This window comes from Moschus berezovskii, chromosome 19 (assembly GCF_049115385.1).
Source record: "Moschus berezovskii isolate FMDL1 chromosome 19, NW_MosBer_1.0, whole genome shotgun sequence".
Lineage (NCBI taxonomy): Eukaryota > Metazoa > Chordata > Mammalia > Artiodactyla > Moschidae > Moschus > Moschus berezovskii.
In genome coordinates this window covers 38,150,761-38,166,718 of record NC_142478.1, presented here as the reverse complement: position 1 = coordinate 38,166,718, position 15,958 = coordinate 38,150,761, and the positions used below count along the sequence as shown (strand labels likewise).

At 39.5% G+C, this 15,958-nt stretch overlaps 1 protein-coding gene and 1 non-coding gene across 2 annotated transcripts in view; both read left to right on the top strand.

Annotated features, from left to right (window-relative positions):
- The window catches only part of AFG2A (AAA ATPase AFG2A), a 348,050-nt gene that overhangs the window by 54,256 nt on the left and 277,836 nt on the right, over positions 1–15,958 (top strand). The window lies entirely within an intron of this gene.
- LOC129542912 (small nucleolar RNA SNORA11) lies at positions 800–928 on the top strand. The gene has a single exon (XR_008683176.1). It is a non-coding gene; the product is annotated as a small nucleolar RNA SNORA11 (small nucleolar RNA).

Below are 15,958 nucleotides of genomic sequence, written 5' to 3'. Positions count from 1 at the left end.
CCCAAGAATACTAGAGTGGGTAGCCTATACCTTCTCCAGCGAATCTTCCCATCCCAGGAATTGAACTGGGTATCTTCCCAATCCAGGGATCAAACCCAGGTCTCCCTTATTGCATGCGGATTCTTTACCAGCTGAGCCACCAGGGAAGACCAAATACTTGATGCTGCTGCTGCTGCTGCTGCTAAGTCGCTTCAAACCGTTTTTCATTTACTATATAGGAAATCATTGGTAGGATTAATATGGTTTCTTTGTGGTACCCCTTTTTCACTTCACCTTATACAGATATGGAGCAATTACACACTCATCTCATCTTGCCCTTTTAGTTCTTTGGTCCCAACTGTCTTAAAAGCCATCAGCATAACTACCTATTGATAATCTCTAAAATGAAGTCTAAGCTCTTTAGATTATTCGTAACATGACTCATGCCTTCTTCACTTTCATCTCACATTGTTCTATTTAACCATTTTGTATTTTTGCACATTGTCCTTTGCCTGAAAAATTTCTGACCTCTGTTACTAAAGATCTTGTAATTTGATTCCTAATACACACATGCAAATCTTACACATATATGCCTTGTGGTTCTTTTGTCTTATTCATCTTTATATCCCCTCTGTTTGGCAAATAGTACCAACTAAATTTTGTTTAATAACTGAATATTTTGTGAAGCATTTTGGCTCAAAGTGTTCGAAATATTTATTTTGCCTTTTTGTATAAAAATACATGTAAATATATTGGTAACAGCTTTTTTGAGTTATATTTCATGTATGAATCATTCACTTATTTAAAGGGTACAGTTAGTGTGGTGTGCTCAGAGCAGGGGGCCTGAAGAAGTGGCTCACTGTTTACAACACACCCAACAGGAATCTGGGTTCGTTGTGACAGGAGACACAAAATGTGTGGCCTTTCCATGAACAGGTACCCAACACATGTCCCCCTGCACCTCCATGTGGCTGCTGGGCAGGACCAGTGGGACAGGGCTCAGTATTGGAAGAAAAAGTACAATATTTAGTGGGGAAGCTTGCTACCTAGAGCTTGTCCAGTTCACACGTGGGTGGGCCATGATTAGTCTTATAAAGGCTTTGAACCTCTTTTTTCAAGGATAAATAAAAAAAGAAAAAGATTCCAACTATATGTCATTCTGGAAAAGGCGAAGCTGTGGAGACAATAAAAAGATCAGTGGTTGTCAGGAGTTTGCGGAGAGATGAATATACAGGGTACCGAAGTTTTCATGAGCAATGAAAATACTTTGAATGACTTTATAATGATAGATACATGTCATTATGTGTGTGTGCTAAATTGCTTCAGTTGTCCGACTCTTTGCGACCCCGTGGACTATAGCCCACCAGGCTCTGTCCATGGGATCCTTCAGGTGGAATCCTGGAGTGGGTTGCCATGCCCTTCTCCAGGGGATCTTCCTGACCCAGGGATCAAACCCGTGTCTCTTCAGTCTCCGCCTTGGCAGCTGGGTCCTTTACCACTAGCACAACCTGGGAAGCCCATATGTTATACTTTTGTCTAAATACATAGAACGTGCAATGCTATTTTCCTCATTAAAGTGAACTCTGAGTGAACTGAGGACCTTGGTGATTATGAAGTGTCAATGCAGTTCATCCTTGGTTTGAAAAGAAAAAAAAATACCATTTTTGATAATGGTTATGCCTGTGAGGGAGGAGGTTTATGGGGAATTTCTGTACCTTGTCCATTTTGTTGTAAACCTACTGCTGCTGCTGCTGCTAAGTCACTTCAGTCGTGTTCGACTCTGTGTGACCCCATAGACGGCAGCCCACCAGGCTACCCCTTCCCTGGGATTCTCCAGGCAAGAACACTGGAGTGCGTTGCCATTTCCTTCTCCAATGTGTGAAAGTGAAAAGTGAAAGTGAAGTCGCTTAGCGACCCCACGGACTGCAGCCCACCAGGCTCTCCTCCATCCATGGGATTTTCTAGGCAAGAGCACTGGAGTGGCTTGCCATTGCCTTCTCCGGTTGTAAACCTAAAACTGCTTAAAAATGAAAAAGTTCCCCCCCACCAAATTACACTCACTGTAGACATTTTTGGCAGAACTTTCATTTCACTTTAATATATGTATACATATTATATATGTGTGTGTCTTTGTTGGATTGTGATATAAAATGTATATTTTAGATCCAAAAAGTTTGCAGGCCACTGTAGTTATTTTGGCAAATAAAAAAAAATTAACCTCAAAAAAAGGGTACAATTCAAAAAAAGGGTCTAATAAATGCAAAGAATTGTACAGCCATATTGCATTAATTTTAGAACATTTTCATCATCCCAGAAGGAAACCCTGTACACTTTTCCCATCATCTCCCAACTGTCCATTCTCTCAGCTATAGGCAAGCACTTACCAATTTTATGTCTCTAGATTTGCTGTTTCTAGACATTTCATGTAAATTATATCATAAAGTATGTGGTTCTTTGTGGCTGACTTCTTTCATTTAACATAAAATTTTCAAGGTTCATCCGTGTTGTGTCATGTATCACTACTTCATTCCTTCTTACTGCCAAATAGCATTCTGTTCCATGGATATGACACATTTGATTTATCCATTCCTTAGTTGATAGACATTTGGATTGTGTCTGCATTTTGGCTCTCATGAATAAAACTGCTAAGAACATTCAAACATTCATGTACAAATTTTTGTTTGAATACCTGTTTCCTTTTTTTTTTTAGCTTAATTTAATTGGTGGATAATTACTTTATAATATCATGAGGGTTTTTGCCATACATCAACATGTATGGCCACAAATATATATGTGTCCTCCCCATCCTGAATCCCTCATCCTCTTCCCTCCCCACCCTATCCCTCTGGGTTGTCCCAGAGCACTGGCTTTGGGTGCCTTGCTTCATGCTTTGAACTCTCACTGGTCATCTGTTTTACATATTTTAGTGTACATGTTTGTTTCAGTGCTATTCTCTCAAATCACCCTACCCTTGCCTTCTCCCGCTGAGTCCAAAAGTGTTCTTTAACATCTGTGTCTCTTTTGCTACCCTGCACGTAAGATCATTGGTACCATCTTTATAAATTCCATGTGTATGTGTTAATATTACAGTATTTATATTTCTCTGTCTGACTTACTTCACTTTCTATTATAGGCTCCAGGTTCATCACCTCATTAGAACAGACTCAAACGTGTTCCTTTTCACAGCTGAGTAATATTCCATTGTTTGTATATATCACAACTTCCTTATCCATTCATCTACTGATGGACGTCTAGGTTGCTTCCCTGTCCTAGCTATTGTAAATAGTGCTGCAGTGAACATTGGGGTACATTTGTCTCTTTCAATTCTGGTTTCCTTGGGGTGTATGCCCAACAGTGGGATTGCTGGATCTTGGTTTCAGTTCTTTGGGGTATATATCAAGTAATGTTGTTGCTAGGTCCTTGGTAACCACTTGTTTAACCTTTTGAAGAGCTGCCAAGCAGTTTTCTGAAGTGGCTGTACCATTTTACATCCTCAGCAGCAGTGTATGTTCCTACAGTATCTTTTTGAGTGTAGCTATCCTAGTGGGTGTGAAATGGTATCTCATTGTGGTTTTTGATTTATATTTTCTTTGTGGCTAATGATGTTGCAAAGCTTTTCATTTGCATATTGACCGTTTGTATGTGTTTTCTTTAGAAAAATGTCTATTCAGGTTTTTTGCCATTTTTAAAATGTTTTTATTATTGATTTTATTAATATATGCAATTGATTTTATTGATTTTGATATTGATCAATTGATATTGATTTTATTAATACATACAATTGAGTTGTATATAAACTAGATACAAGTCTTTTATTAAATATCTACTATCAGGTGGCACAGTGGTAAAGAATCCACATGCTAATGCAGGTGATACAAGTTTGATCCCTGGTCCAGAAGATCCAGAAGAAATGGGAGCCCATTTCTGTCTTCTTGACTGAAAAACTCCATGGACAAAGGAGGCTGGTGGGCTATAGTTCATAGGGTCTCAGAGAGTCAGACACGAGTGGGCACTCACATGTCAGATACATGTGATTTGCAAATATTTTCTCCCATTCAGTGAGATACCTCTTCTTGATAATATTCTTTGTAGCGTAAAAGTTTTTAATTTTGAGAAAATCCAGTCTCTCTCTTTTTTCTTTTGTTGTGTGTAGTTTTGATGCCACGTTTGAGGAAGTTTTTCCAAATTGAAGGTCAGGAGGATTTACCATATATTCTATTTTGAGAGTTTATACTTTTAGCATGCACATTTAGGTCTTTGGTTAATATTATTTTACCCCCTGAGTATGGTTAAGTCTGCTTCTTTACATGTAACCATAGGACTATAGAAATTCCAACTATAGCTTGGAGTTATAACCATATGTGGGAAAAGATTTGTTGTGTTTTTTTTAAACTGTGGTAAAATGTGCATATATAAATGGAGTACATAAAGGTTGTATATATCACCCTGCTTATTTAACCTATATGCAGAGTACATCATGAGGAACGCTGGGCTGGAAGAAGCAAAAGCTGGAAGCAAGATTGCCGGGTGAAGTATCAATAACCTCAGATATGTAGATAACACTATCCTTATGGCAGAAAGTGAAGAGGAACTCAAAAGCCTCTTGATGAAAGTGAAAGAGAAGAGTGAAAAGGTTGGCTTGAAGCTCAACATTCAGAAAACAAAGATCATGGCATCTGGTCCCATCACTTCATGGCAAATAGATGGGGAAACAGTGTCAGACTTTATTTTTTTGGGCTCCAAAATCACTGCAGATGCTGATTGCAGCCATGAAATTAAAAGATGCTTACTCCTTGGAAGGAAAGTTATGACCAACGTAGATAGCATATTAAAAAGCAGAGACATTACTTTGCCAACCAAGGTCCGTCTAGTCAAGGCTATGGTTTTTCCCATGGTCATGTATGGATGTGAGAGTTGGACTGTGAAGAAAGCTGATTGCTGAAGAATTGATGCTTTTGAACTGTGGTGCCGGAGAAGAATCTTGAGAGCCCCTTGGACTGCAAGGAGATCCAACCAGTCCATTCTAAAGGAGATCAATCCTGGGTGTTCATTGGAAGGACTGATGCTAAAGCTGAAACTGCAATACTTTGGCCACCTCAGGCAACGAGTTGACTCACTGGAAAAGACTGATGCTGGGAGGGATTGGGGGTGGGAGGAGAAGGGGACGACAGAGAATGAGATGGCTGGATAGCATCACCGACTCGATGGACATGAGTTTGAGTGAACTCTGGGAGTTGGTGATGGACAGGGAGGCCTGGCGTGCTGTGATTCATGGGGTCGCGGAGAGTCGGACACGACTGAACGACTGAACTGAACTGAACTGAAAATGTGCATAACATGAATTTTACCATTTTAACCAGTCTAAAGTGAATAATTTTGTGGCATTAAGTATATTCCCATTGCTGTGCACCCATCACCACAATTCGTCTTTAGAACTCTTCTTCTTCCTGCACAGGAGCTCTGTACCCATTAGAGAGTGACTCTTTGTTTCCTCCCTCGCTATTATGATGTTGGCCTTGTTTTGGGTTTTTTTTCCTTTTAAAGATGTCCTTTACTAAGTTCCTTTTTGTTCCTTGTTTTCTGAGAGGTTTTTTTTTTTTATTCATGAATGGATTTTGAATTCTCTTGAATGCTTTTTCTGCTTCTATTGAAATGCTCATATGGTTTTTCTTAGTCTGTCAGTACAACAAATTACATTGAGTTTTTTTTTCACATTGAATTGTTCTCATATTCCTGTATGAACTCCACTCTGCTGTGATATAGTATCCTTTTTATATGTTACTGGATTCTATTTGCTAACATTTTGTTGAGGTTTTTTTTCATATATGTTCATGGGAGATATTGGTGTATAATTTTCTTATAATGTTTTTGTCTGATTTTGGTATTAGGATAATGCTGGCATTATAGTGAGTTGGAAATATTCTCTACTCCCTTATTTGTTGGAAGAAATTGTGTAGAATTAGTATTGTTTCTCCCTCAAAAGGTCTTTATTGAAACCATTTGGTCCTATTATTTATTTAGAAGGATTCGGTTCAGTTCAGTTCAGTCACTCAGTCGTGTCCGACTCTTTGCGACCCCATGAATCGCAGCACGCCAGGCCTCCCTGTCCATCACCAACTCCCGGGGTTCACTCAAACTCACATCCATCGAGTTGGTGATGCCGTCCAGCCATCTCATCCTCTCGTCCCCTTCTCCTCCTGCCCCCAATCCCTCCCAGCATCAGGGTCTTTTCCAGTGAGTCAACTCTTCGCATAAGGTGGCCAAAGTATATTTAATTTTTTAATAAACCTAAGATTACTCAGGTTATCTGTTTTTTATCTTAAGTGAGTTTTGATTGTTTGTATCTTTTAAAAAATTGGTTGATTTTGTCTTAATTTTCTGATTTATGGACATATAGTTGTTTATATTCTTCCTTATTATCTGTTAACTGTCTGTGGGATCAATAGTGATATTTTGTCTTTCATTTATGATACTGGTAATTTATGTCTTCTCTTTTTTTCACAGTCAGTCTGTCTGGACGTCTAGCTATTTTATTTATTTTTTTCCCCCAATTACCAGCTTTTTGTTTTATTTTTCTGGTTTTGATTTCATTTATTTCTGTACTCATCTTTATTATTTTCTTTTCCATCTACATTAGGCTTAATTTACTCTTCTTCCTTTAGTTTAAGGTGGGAACTGTGGTTGATGAACTTCTGTCTCTTCTAGGTCAGTGTTTGAACTGTAAATGATCATTACATTGTTTTAGCTGTATCCCTCATATTTGATACGTTGTACTTTCATTTCCATTAGTTCAAAATATTTTTTATTTCCCTTGAAACATCTTTAACTTAATATGGTCTACTTTTAAGTGAAAATGTATCACATCTATAGTGCAAGAATCTTAAAACAGTCTACTTATATTGCTCCCCTCCTGGCCTTTGTGCTATTGTCTTATATTTTACTTTGAGTTCAGTTCAGTCGCTCAGCCAAGTCTGACTCTTTGCGACCTCGTGGACTGCAGCTTGCCAGGCCTCCCCCTGTCCATCACCAACTCCTGGAGTTTACTCAGACTCATGTCTGTTGAGTCGGTGATGCCATCCAACCATCTCATCCTCTGTCATCCCCTTCTCCTCCTGCCTTCACCCTTTCCCAGCATCAGGGTCTTTAAAAATGAATCAGTTCTTCATATCAGGTAGCCAAAGTATTGGAGTTTCAGCTTCAGCATCAGTCCTTCCAGTGAATTTTCAGGACTGATTTCCTTTAGGATGGACTGGTTGGATCTCCTTCTGTTCAAGGGACTCTCAAGAGTCTTCCCCAACACTACAGTTCAAAAGCATCAATTCTTCAGTGCTCAGCTTTCTTTATAGTCCATCTCTCACATCCATATTTGACTACTGGAAAAACAATAGCTTTGACTAGACGGACTTTTGTTGGCAAAGTAATGTCTCTGCTTTTTAATATGCTGTCTAGGTTGGTCATAGCTTTTCTTCCAAGGAGTAAGCGTCTTTTAATTTCATTGTGGCAGTCACCATGTGCAGTGATTTTGGAGCCCAAAAAAATAAAGTCAGCCACTGTTTCCACTGTTTCCCCATCTATTTGCCATGAAGTAATGGATCCAGATGCCGTGATCTTAGTTTTCTGAATGTGAAGCTTTAAGCCAACTTTTTCACTCTCCTCTTTCACTTTCATCAAGAGGCTCTTTAGTTCTTCACTTTCTGCCATAATTGTTATGTCATCTGCATATCTGAGGTTATTGATGTATCTCCTGGAAATCTTGGTTCCAGCTTGTGCTTCATCCAGTCCAGCATTTCTCATGATGTACTTTGCATATCAGTTAAATAAGGAGGGTGACAATATACCGTCTTGACGTACTCCTTCCTGATTTGGGACCAGTCTGTTGTTCCAAGTCCTGTTCTAACTGTTTCTTCTTGAGCTGCATACAGTTTTCTCTAGAGGCAGGTCAGGTGGTCTGGTATTCCCATCTCTTGAAGAATTTTCCACAGTTTGTTTGATCTGCACAGTCAAAGGCTCTGGCATAGTCAATAAAGCAGAAGTAGATGTTTTTCTGGAACTCTAAGGCTTTTTTGATGATCCAACAGATGTTGGCAATTTGATCTCTGGTTGGGCTTCCCTGGTGGCTCAGAGGTTAAAGCGTCTGTCTGCAATGCGGGGGACCTGGGTTCGATCCCTGGGTCTGGAAGATCCCCTGGAGAAGGAAATGGCAACCCACTCCAGTATTCTTGCCTGGAGAATCCCATGGACAGAGGAGCCTGGTGGGCTACAGTCCACGGGGTCGCAAAGAGTCGGACACGACTAAGCGACCTCACTTTGTTTCTCTGCCTTTTCTAAAACCAGCTTGAACATCTGAAAGTTCACGGTTCATGTACTGTTGAAGCCTGGCTTGGAGAATTTTGAACATTACTTTGCTAGTGTGTGAGATGAGTGCAATTGTGCGGTAGCATTCTTTGGCATTTAGTTTCTTTGGGATTGGAATGAAAATTGACCTCTTCCAGTCTTGTAGTCACTGCTGAGTTTTCCAAATTTGTTGGCGTATTGAGTGCAGCACTTTCATAGCATCATCGTTTAGGATTTGAAATAGCTCAACTGGAATTCCATCACCTCCACTAGCTTTTTTCATAGTGATGCTTCCTAAGGGCCGCTTGACTTCGCATTCCAGGATGTTTGGCTCTAGGTGAGTGATCACACCATTGTGTGTTTATCTGGGTCATGAAGATCTTTTTGGTATAGTTCTTGTGTGTATTCTTGCCACCCTTCTTAATCTCTTCTTCTGTTAGGTCCATAGCATTTCCTTGTGCTCAACTGGTAAAGAATCTGTCTGCAATCGGGGAGACCTGTGTTTAATCCCTCAGTTGGGAATATCCCCTAGAGAAGGGAAAGGGTACCCACTCCAGGATTTTGGCCTAGAGAATTCCATCGACTCTATAGTTCATGGGGTCACAAAGATTCGGACATGACTAAGCGACTTTCACTTTGTTTTACTTTTCATGGTGTAAACCTATATTACATTGTCATCATTTTTGCTCTAAACAGAATATCCTTTTGAAGAGATTGAAATAATAGTAATAAAAAATCTCTATGTTTACATGATGTAGTTACCATTTCAACTCTCTCTGGTCTTTTGTGTAGATTCAGGTTTCCACCTGGTAGCATTTTCCTTCTTCCTGTAGAGCTAACTTTAATATTTCCTGTAATGTTAGTGTGCTTGTCAAGGATTCTTTCAGTTTTTGCATTCTCAAATTCTTTTTTTTCTTTGCAGTCCCCAAAAATCATTATTTTGTTTTTGTTCTAGAAAGCTATTTTTACTGGATAAAGAAGTTAGATTGACATTGATACCTTTCCCCTACCCCACGTACCCCTAGTTCTTTAGTGGTTTGCTCTTCTCTCTTCTTTTTCACATTATCTTTGAAAATAAATCTTCTGTTTCTGTTTTCTTTTTCTGTGCGTAGTCTTTTTTCCTCTGGTTGCTTTTTAAGATTTTCTCTATAACTGTGATTTTAAGCAATTTGATTATCTTGTGCCTTGTTAGTTTTCTTCATGATTTTTTGCTGATTCTTTGATCTTGTGTATGTGGTATCTGTAGTTTTAATCAAATTTGAAAAAAATGTGGCCATTATTTCTTTAAGGATTTAGTCTGTTTCTTTCCTCCTTCACAGGGAAATAAAAATACACATGTACATATGTCTGCTTGAGATTCTCCCAAAACTTAGTGATGCTATGTTCAGTTTTTATATTCTGTTTAATTTTACCCTTTGCTTTGTTTGAGAGTCTCTAGTTCTGTGCTCGCCAGTTCACTAACCTTTTTCCCTATTGAAGTGTCTAATCAGCTATTAATTCCATCCAGTTCATTTTTAAAACTATAAACACTGTAGTTTTCTTCTCTAGAAATTTGATTTTTATCCTTTTTTATATTTTTTCTTCTCTACTTAATGTTTTCTTCATTTGAACATATGCAATAGACTTAAAATAATGTTATAATGTTCTTGTCTATTAATTTTGTGTTATTTCTGGATCTGCTTCAATTTGTTGATTTTTCTCCTTATTATTGATTATATTTCCCTGATTCTTTGCATGCATGATACATTTTGGTTAGTTTCCAGAAATTTTGACTTTTGTTGGAAGCTGAATATTTTTTATATTCATGAACATTCTTGAGGTTTACTCTGGGGTATGATGGTTATTTGGAAGCAGTTTCATCCTTTTGGGGTTTGCCTTTAAGTTATCTTAGGTGAGACCAGGCAGTGTTTTGTCTGGGGTTAATTTTTCCCTATTAGTGAGCTAAGATCTTTATCAATATCCTACCTGATGCTCTGTAAATTATGAGGGTCCACTCTGGCTCTTGGGAGTAAGCAGACTTCCTTCTGTTCTCGTTTTTTTTTTTTTTCCCTGGTTTCATTGTTTTTTCTCCCAGCATGTATTAATAACTGACTATTTATGGAGACCTTCTTTAAATTTCAGACATTTTCTTTTTATCTACCTCTTTTATCTCTAATACGCTGCTATACCTACTTCTTTGGCTTCCTCATACTCCTAGTTTCATCATTTCATCTCAGGGAGAATGTGGACTCTGCCTAGGTTACCTCTGTACTGCTGCAAGCTATGGGCTTTCTCCAGGCAATTAGTTGGGCACAATCATAGGGTTCACCTCATTGTTTCCCTTCTCTCAAGAATCATCTTCCTTCACTGCCTGGTGGCCAGTGTCTTTAAGAGTTTGTCAGCTTTTTAAGTTTTTTTTGTTTTTCAGACAGAAAGCTGAATCTTATCTCTTCCTCTTTGGCTGGAAACAAAGAGCCCTGATTTGGCAGTTTTCGAAAGTCCTATGTTTAATAGTTTATATCTAATCAGGGTGGGGCATAGAATCACTATTTCAGAGTCTCATGTCCTATATAGAAAAACGCTTTGCAGTTTTTTGTGTAAGTTTTTTTCTTTTCTTTTTTTAAGTGTAGTAAGAGTAAACATTCTTCTGGTTTTGACTCAATAGAAAGATCAAAGCTTTGAGGTGGAATGGAATATGATGCCAAAGGTGGAAAAGGTGGAAAATTGGGAAAATGTAACTGAAAATTAGCAGATGTCTGAGAACCTCAGTATAAACCTGAGATAAATTTAAAGATAAGTTTAATTGCCTGAGATAAAGTTTCCCTGATGTTCAGGCCCATAGATGGGTAGTAGGGGAGTAGGTAGGATTGTGAGTTTTAGGGAATTTTAAGTTGCTTGTAATTTTATCATCTATCTGTCTTTGTGGGGGTCCTCAAGCCTACCCCAGGCTTGATGATTCACTGGAAGGACTCACTGAACTCAGAAGCTATTATATTCATGCCCTGTCTTGCTGAGTTGCTTCAGTCATGTCCAATCCTTTGCTACCCTGTGGACTATAGCCCACTTGGCTCCTCTGTCCATGGGATTCGCCAAGCAAGAATACTGAAGTGGGTTGCCATGTCCTCCTCCAGGGGATCTTTCCAATCCAGGGATAGAACCCATCTCTTAACTTCTGCAATGGCAAATATGTTCTTTACCAGTAGTGCCACCTGGGAAGCCGCATTATAATCATGGTGATGATTTATTACAGTGAAAAGATACAGATCAAAATGCTCAAGGGGAAAAGTCACTTGAGATGAGTTCCAGGATCAACCAGACAGAGGCTTCTAGGTGTACTTTCCCAATGGAGTCAATTGGGAATACACTTAATTCTCCCCGAAACAGTGTGACAATACACATGGAGTGTTATTGACCAGGGAAGCTCACATGAACCTTAGAATCCAGGGTTTTATTGCAGGTCAGTCATGTAGGTATGCAGCACCTGCATGTCTGACTTTGACTATTTAGATTCTGGCCCTTCCCAGAACAAAAACAAGTGTCCATAAATCATATTGTCAGGGTAAACTTAGCCTAGTCAAACTGGTAGAGCATACCACAAGGCTTCAGGCGTAAAAAACACTCTTAGAGGCAACATATTTAAAAAGCCCAGAGAATATCACCCAGTAGACTGGCCTTTCTTTAAAATGGGCAGGGATTGAACACCCAGATTTTCTGAGTAAGCCTGTCTTGAATGCTGTTTACTAAATGCCATACTCTGTTTGTATTTCATTAGTTTCTTGTACTGTCCTTTGTCTGTGTCAGGATCCCATCTAAGTTACCTCATTGCTTTTAGTTAGTGTCTTTTTTGGCTTCTCTGGGGTATAGCAGTGTTTCTGTTCTTTTCTTGACAGTTTTGAGGTATACTGCTTAGGTCTTTTGTAGAATGCCCCTCACTTTGAGTTTGACTGTTTTCTCATTATGGTTAGGGTTTTGGGAGGAAGACCACAGATGTGAAGTGCCATATTCATCACAAATTAACAGAAGTGTATTATTTATCTAATTTAAACTCCTGTAGCCCCTCATAAGTACTTAACCAGAATTTAGGCTGATGGGCTGTCTACATAAAGAATTTATTCTCAGTGACTCTTCTTACTAGTATACAACAGTCCTCTTCCCAATAGTTCAAGATCTCTAATGTGCACAAACTCAGATTTTTCCAGAGATAGCAGGGAAAAGAAACCAGAAAGTATGACAGTAACTGGTCAAGTCATAAATGAGGGACTAAAATAGATCTGTTTTATAAATTGAGTCTGGTATGATAACCAGTCAAGTATCTCAGTATGACTCTGGCATTATGCTCAAATGTTTCTTTTCCTTCTTCAAGATGAACTGAAAGCCAGTGTTAGGACCTGCAAATGGTTCAGTGCCATTCATTCTCTTTAGTTGCTTGATTCCTACTCATCTTTCCTTGTTTAAAGGTCAGCTCTTCTAGAAAACTGTACTGGACACTCCTGGACCCTCCAGTCCTACTATATGCTCTTTGTGGCATCCCATACAGTTTTTTGTATAGTTTCTAAATTAAATACTTCAGTTCAGTCACTCAGTCATGTCTGACTCTTTGTGAATCCATGGACTGCAGCATGCCAGGCCTCGCTGCCCATCACCAACTTGCGGAGTTTACTGAAACTCATGTCCATTGAGTCGGTGATGCCATCCAGTCATCTCATTCTCTGTCTCATTCCCCTTCTCCCACCTTCAATCTTTCCTAGCATCAAGGTCTTTTCAAATGAGTCAGTATAAATACTTATTAATTAAATACTTACTTGTTTAATATACGTGTCCTTTAAGTATGTAAGCTCCACCCTGGTGGCTCAGATGGTAGAGAATCTGCCTGCAATACAGGAGACCAGGTTCAATCTCTGGTTTGGGAAGATGCCCCGGGGAAGGGAATGGCTACCCACTCCAATAATTTGCCTGGAGAATTCCATGGACATAGGAGCCTGGGAGGCTACAGTCCCAAAGAGTCAGATACGACTGAGTGCCTTTCACTTTCTTACGATGTCTGCTTCTCCTTTTAGCCTGTAAGCTCCGCAGTCATGGGCCACATCAATCCTGTTCATTTTTTTTTATCTCGCTCTGTATACTGTACTGGTATTCTGAGAGCCTGGCTAAGCACTCAAAACCTAACAGCCTTTTGCACCAAGTTGAATGAGTGAATAAACGAGTAAATAAATGAATATTGATATTAAAATCTCAACTAGGATATCTATAGGAGTCTGACTTTCTTGTTGACACCTGCAATACAGGAGACCCCCATCATTACCAGCAGTTACAAAAGATGGCACCATTAGACAACTTTTACTGTAGGATGGTTAATTATTGCTCAACAGTCTTCCACTTACACTTGGTCAGTTCTCTGATGCTTGTTTGATCTGTCTCAGTGAACTCAGTATATACCTAGGATAAATGTCTTAATTTCTCTAGGCAGCTTCTTTCTCCAGGATTTTCTTGTGGCATCTTTCAGCTTGATTCTCAAGTTGATCCTATCCCACTAATATTTATATCCCTGGCTACTACATGTAGCACATTTAGCAGCCAGGGACCAGCTTTGAGTATAAAGGTAAAATCTTTTATTCTTTTTCTAAATATTGCCTATTAAGACTGTGCTGTAAGGATTGTTCCCTAGTATCTCTTTCACTCTTTATAGGGGCTTTCTTCTTACATCTGTTGTCCTCAAATGAAAATATCGGCAGCAATCCTGTTTCCCTAACATGTTGGCTCTCTGGTCAGCATTGGTTATTCTCGGCAATGTAGGAACTTCCTTTCTGGTCTGTATCTCAGGACGGAGTCGGGATGGCTTGGGAAATTTGCTGACAAGAGTTTGCTCAGCTTTCTGACAGAAAAGGGCCTCTTCCCTTTGCCTTCTGTTTAACAAAACTTGGAGCCTTCCTCAGTGATCAGTGCAAAGAAATAGAGGAAAACAATAGAATGGGAAAGACTAGTGATGTCTTCAAGAAAATTAGAGATACCAAGGGAATATTTCATGCAAAGATGGGCACAATAAAGGACAGAAATGCTATGTACCTAACAGAAACAGAAGATATTAAGAAGAGGTGGCAAGAATATGCAGAAAAACTATTCCAGAAAGATCTTCATGACCTAGGTAATCACGATGCTCTAATTACTCACCTAGAGCCAGACATCCTGGAATGTGAAGTCAAATGGGCCTTAGGAAGCATCACTACAAACAAAGCTAGTGGAGGTGATGGAATTCCAGTTGAACTATTTCAAATTCTAAAAGATGATGCTGTGAAAGTGCTGCACTCGATATGCCAACAAATTGGAAAATTCAGCAATGGCCACAGGACTGGAAAAGGTCAGTTTTCATTCTAATCCCAAACAAAGGTAATGCCAAAAAATGCTCAAACTACTGCACGGTTGCACTCATCTCACACCCTAGTAAAGTAATGCTCAATTTTCTCCAAGCCAGGCTTCAGCAATACGTGAGTTGTGAACTTCCAGATGTTCAAGCTGGTTTTAGAAAAGGCAGAGTAACCAGAGATCAAATTGCAGACATTCGCTGGATTATCAAAAAAGCAAGAGAGTTCCAGAAAAACATCTACTTCTGCTTTATTGACTATGCCAAAGCCTTTGTGTGGATCACAACAAACTGGAAAATTCTGAAAGAGATGGGCATACCAGACCACCTGACCTGCCTCTTGAGAAACCTGTATACAGGTCAGGAAGCAACAGTTAGAACTGGACATGGAACAACAGACTGGTTCCAAATAGGGAAAGGAATATGTCAAGGCTGTATATTGTCACCCTGCTTATTTAACTTATATGCTGAGTATATCATGAGAAATGCTGGACTGGATGAAGCACAAGCTGGAATCAAGATTGCCGGGAGAAATAGCAATAACCTCAGATATGCAGATGAAACCACCCTTTTGGCAGAAAGTGAAGGAGAACTAAAGAATCTCTTGATGAGAGTGAAAGAGGAGTGAAAAATTTGGCATAAAACTCAACATTCAGAAAATATGATCATGGCATCTGGTCCCATCACTTCATGGCAAATAGATTGGGAAACAGTGGAAACAGTGTCAGACTTTATTTTTCTGGGCTCCAAAATCACTGCAGATGCTGATTGCAGCCATGAAATTAAAGGACGCTTACTCCTTGGAAGGAAAGTTATGACCAACCTAGACAGCATATTGAAAAGCGGAGACATTACTTTGTCAAGAAAGATCCGTCTAGTCAAGGCTGTGGTCTTTCCATTGGTCATGTATGGACGTGAGAGTTGGACTATAAAGAAAGCTGATCACCGAAGAATTGATGCTTTTGAACTGTGGTGCTGGAGAAGACTCTTGAGAGTCCCTTGGACTGCAAGGAGATCCAACCAGTCCATCCTAAAGGAGATCAGTCCTGAGTGTTCATTGGAAGGACTGATGTTGCAGCTGAAACTCCAATACTTTGGCCACCTGATCAGAAGAGCTGACTCATTTGAAAAGACCCTGGTGGTAGGAAGGATTGAGGGCAGGAGGAGAAGGGGCCAATAGAGGATGAGATGGTTGGATGGCATCACTGACTCAATGAACATGAGTTTGGGTAAACTCTGGGAGTTGTTGATGGACAGGGACACCTGGTGTGCTGCAGTTCATGGTGTCGCAAAGAGTCGGACACAACT